Raw genomic sequence first — 5,146 nt, forward strand, 5'->3', positions numbered from 1 at the left:
ACTTTTTAAAATATGTTTTCCAATTTCATATTTCGTTTTAAAATTTAAATTATTTTTTCTGAATATTAAAAATAAATTCAAATTTATTATATACTAATAATAATATAATAAAAATCGATGTAAACTCCTCGTAAACATTACATGGAGTTTACATCGAATGTTTACGAGTGATTAACATCGAAAGATTTATGAGGGTTTTACATCGAAATGTTTACGTGTTCTTTACAACTAAATGTTTGCGTGTGCTTTACATCGAAATCATTACGTGGGTTTTACCACGAAGTCTTACGTGTCGTTTACGACGAATACTTTCCCTGCGCTTTACGAGGAATATATTTCGTCGTAAACGTAACGAGTCGTTTACGACGAAACCTCCGTTACGACGGTCGTTTAACAACGAAACATCTTTCGAGGTTAATTCGTCGTAACACCCCGTTTACGACGAATTTACAACGAATATTGTCCTCGTAAAAAATATGTTTTCTTGTAGTGTGAGTATTTTTTCAGTTTCATTAGTTTTAAAAGATTTTTAGGAGTTAAAACATAGTTTACAACCCGATCTGAACTGAACCCGGAAGGAAACGAACAAATCTGATCTAAAAATTAGTAAAAACCGAATGAGACTTATAAGCATACTACCAAAAATTAGAATCAACCAAACCGAACCCAAACGGGACACCGAATACCTATGCCTTGTCTGCACTCATGTGTCCATCTTTTATTGTATTGTGCTTCCGTCTCTTTTTTAGTTTCGGTGTAGTTACCTTTGTACATGCTTTCATCCGAGTAACATGGCAGGCATACTTTTGGGGGCAGTAGTCCAGCTGGAAATTTCTTCCAAATGAGCGAAAAGATAAGTGGTGGCAAACTTTCATTGTAAGTTTTTCCTCTCCCTTTCCTTTTCATTTTCCAAGTAATGAAATAATCATCATAACTAACTACTAATGTATTTTCTTATTTGACTTATAAGCATACTACCGAAAATCCAAATTTGAATGCTCCTATATATGCCCAAGAAGAGATATAGTTTGATAGGTAGACCTTTGCCAAACAATCATCATGCACATTTTGATCTCGTGACAGAAAAGAAAACACGAAGAAATCAAAAGAGGAAGATGGTGATTCGATATCCGAGAGTACCCAGTGGAGATTCTTCGGTTTGGTGATCGAATTGCTGGCTCGGATGAGCTCTTGTGAGTCTGAGCAAAGCCAGATTTTGGAGATGTCAAGGTGGTGAGCATAAGAGATGGCTGCTCTAATAGCTAAAGCTTCAGCCAAAGGAAGTACCTATGATATAAGTTTTAACAGGCTCATTCTCATACTTATCTAATATTTTGTTCTATATGTCTAGGCTTTCCCGTGGAGATGAAAGTGTCCAACAAAAATCATAAATTTCATCTAGCAAGTTTTACTTGGAAGTGTTAGGAGTAGAAAAAATAGAATTTCTGCAAAACAATATCCTCAATGTGATTTTTTTGCAACTTTATCCGCAATTTCGAAAATCCACAGGGTCAATCCAATAAATACGAGTCAACCCGCAATATAAACTTCAAATGCAGACACATACAGAGGGTTCAAACCTTGAATCTTAAACACATTTTGCAAGTTATCTAACCATTTCGGCCAGCTGATATATTTGTTTTCTTATCAGACAAAATAATTTATATAGCAAATCCATTTGAAATGACATTGTTTCTTCGTATTCTTCCATTGGACATGGGAGATCAGGTAATGAATGTGATTATTTTATTGTTTCTAAAACATCTAGTCTTTTCGATTTTCTTTACTTATAGTTATTAACTCACATGATTTTAACAACAATCAGAAGTTTACGGCTCAGCTCCGCCTTCTTCTTCGAGTGTTATCGTGGCAAGAACAAAAAAAGAAAGATATGATGTGCTCCTGGATGATAGCAAAGAAGAAAGATATGCTGCGCTTGATCCAATGGATCATCCCACATTCATTAACAACGCTCCCATGTCCATGGGACGAAAAAGAACCAAGGTCATTTCGGAATGGCTTTGCTATACAACTAATTTTGTTAGATAATTAAAAAAATATATCAGTTGGCAGAAATGGTTAGATATCTTTAAAAATATGTATAAGGTTCATGGTTCGAGCCTTTTATTTCAACATTTTTTTCATTAAAATTTAATGCCAAAACGATGTAGTATTGAAAAATGTTAAAATCATTCAAAGTCAAATACACATACAGTAAAATCTCTATAAATTAATAATGTCGAGATTTTGATATTTTATTAGTTTATAGAGTTATTCATTTAGAGAATTTTTTTTTTTAGATTCATATTTTTAAAGTATGTTTTATATAAAAATATGAGGAATACTTGAATTTTTGGTATATGCATTGGTTAGATTTTAATGATACAAAATTTATGTTGTTCTTATTATATTATTTAATGTATACCGTAATCGTAAATGCGTTTTAAGTTTAAAATAAATAATAAGATCAAGGTGTTTATAAATATTAAGAAAAATAAAGATAAACTTCAGCATAAATAAAAAACCAGCTAGGGAATATATTAATTATATTTATATGATTTAATAGATCTTCAGGTTTGTTAAAAATATATCTCTCTCTGTTACATTAAAAAAAGTTTTGACATTTTTGTTGTGTCTGTGTGCAGAAGTTGAGTAGTTGAAAGAGATGACGGCGAAACTACTGCTTGGTGAAGACATGTCAGGTTCTGGTGAAGGAGTTTGTCCTGCCATCTCTAACGCTATTACCAATCTCTACGGTAATTAGCTTTAGCTATAAATAAATGGTGGCTTCCTCTGCCACGTGTGCCATATGATGGAGTCTCTGAGCAGTCCAGGAAGAAGCTAGACCACTTTCACTAACCAAATCTTGAAAGCGTGTATGTCAATCAACAGCATTGCTTTAGCTGAAATGGAAGTCCCACAAGCATACCTTGAAGCTCTTCCAGAGGCATGATAAAAGTTTTTAAATCTCATAGCCATTTTTCTGAAATTGCCTCTGAATCACATTGTTCTGTCAACAGAACGGGAGGCTATGCCTTGGAGATTTTCTTATAGAAACATCACGTCTGATAACTTCTCAGCAGATTTGTAAAGTGGGCCTCAACTTTAACACTTCAAGCCCAGCTCAGCAAGGAACCTGCACAAAACCAAAGGAACGTTAGTTTCCTTTTGTCAAGAATGTCGGTCAATATTTTCCCAAAGACAATAGGAAAATATACAAAGTTACAGAGGACAAGGAATACGTGATCCAATATAAAAGGAGGCCATAGGTGAAGGTTACAATCATCCGATAAAAAGCAAATAACAAAGGCATAGAGAGAGATTAAGAGCATAGCAAATAAGTTCTTAGAGTTCTTAGTTTGGTTATCACACTTGTGATCTCTATTATTGTTATTGTGAAACTTCTTTGAGATATTGAATAAAGAATACGTTTGATTCATAAAGTTATTCTAAAGCACAAAGTTGGATTCAATTCCTAACAAGATTACTTGGTTAGAGTCAATAGATCTTTCTTCTGGCCACCCCAATATTTTTAGCAACAACAAGAACAACAAAACCACGTGGCTCCTCCTACAAATTTCTACTCTTTTGGTATGGTTCCAAGTGGTAGCACCCATAAAAATAACAGGAGTAGTAATCGAAGTTTGTATTTCAACGTCGTCTCCGACCATGGGCCGGTGAGATCCTCCACGGGAAGGTTTACGGTAACCAGGCAGTAACCAGGAAAGAAGCATGAATTGCCAAGACTGTGGGAATCAAGCCAAGAAAGATTTTCCTTATATGAGATGCCGTACTTGTTGCAAGAGCCGAGGGTTTGATTATCAAACCCATGTGAAGAGTACGTGGGTCCCTGCTGCTAAACGCCGTGAGAGACAGGCCCAGTTAGCTTGTTTGCCAACTAAGCGGAGCAGAGAGGCTAGCTCTGGTGGTGGTGATGATGATGATGATGAAAATGGAGCTCAAGGCGGTGGTGGTGGATCAGCTCTTGCTTGTATCCGTGTAGTCAATGCTAGCTCTTCAGGTATTATGAGTTTGTAATTAACTAACATAATTTATCGGTCTTTAGTGAAACATCAACCCTTTTTGATGGTTCATAAGAAGTTCTGATTTTGTTTGTTTTGCCAAATATTCTTAAGTGTGAGAATGAAGTCTTTATTTACAAGGATTTGGTTTTATTCGATTATATGAACTTTATATTAAAATATGTGTTATGTTTGGCTTTATAATCATTTTCAGTTTTATTGAATTTAGGGTTTGAGAGTAGTCACTTACCACCGGAGGTAAGTTTACCCACGGTTTTCCGGTGTTTGAGAGTCAGCTCAATCGACGATGAAGACGAAGAGTATGCATAACAAACAGCTGTGAACACTGGAGGTCACGTGTTCAAAGGCATTCTCTACGACCAAGGTCCATCAGATGATCACCGCTACAGCTCAGGCCCTGCCGCCATAGCCGCAGAATCCTCTCATTACCATTTTAACCTCTTGGCTCAGCCTCTTCAGTCGCCACTACAACCGCCGTGACCGCAAGTAATATTAATAGCGCAACAGTTGACCTTTCTTCGGCTTACACTTCGGCAGCGGCTCCGATCAACTCTTTTATCACCTCCGGTACATCATTATTGCATCTCCTAGGTCTTAAGATTGAAATGTTATATCTTCAAAATGTCTGTTATTACTCTTATAATTATCAGTTTGTTATTACTCTTATATCAGTTTGTTATTACTCTTATAGTTATCAGAGGACTACGAGTACCAAAAGAATTATTTCGAGGGCTTTGTTGTTGTCAGACAATATGGTAACTTTCGTACCTACATAGGGTTTGTGAGAGTACTGATTAACAGGCACATTGTTGCTGTTGTGGAGATGGCGAATAGAGTAGAAGCATCAACGTACATATGGAAGAGAAGCTCATTCAAGGCATTTGATTTCACTGTATAGATCCACTGGTGCAAGACCCTCTTGGGGGGGATGATACTGAAAGAGATGATGAATCAAACGGTAAAACTTTTGATTGGTCGGAGAAGAGAAGCAGTTCGCAGTTGAAGAGAGCTCAAGAGCTCAAGAGAGAGAGCATAATCCCTAAACGGTAACACTTTTGAAATCCCAGTCTAGTTTTTTGATTTTTGGTTTTCTTGAACATTGG

The 5,146-nt window shown here is 36.1% G+C and overlaps 1 pseudogene; it reads left to right on the forward strand.

Moving 5' to 3' along the window:
* The first annotated feature begins 2,665 nt into the window (after positions 1-2,665).
* On the forward strand, positions 2,666-4,641 carry LOC106302465 (annotated as a pseudogene).
* Positions 4,642-5,146: the final 505 nt, after the last annotated feature.

This window comes from Brassica oleracea, chromosome C7, assembly GCF_000695525.1.
Source record: "Brassica oleracea var. oleracea cultivar TO1000 chromosome C7, BOL, whole genome shotgun sequence".
In the NCBI taxonomy this organism is placed as follows: Eukaryota; Viridiplantae; Streptophyta; class Magnoliopsida; order Brassicales; family Brassicaceae; genus Brassica; species Brassica oleracea.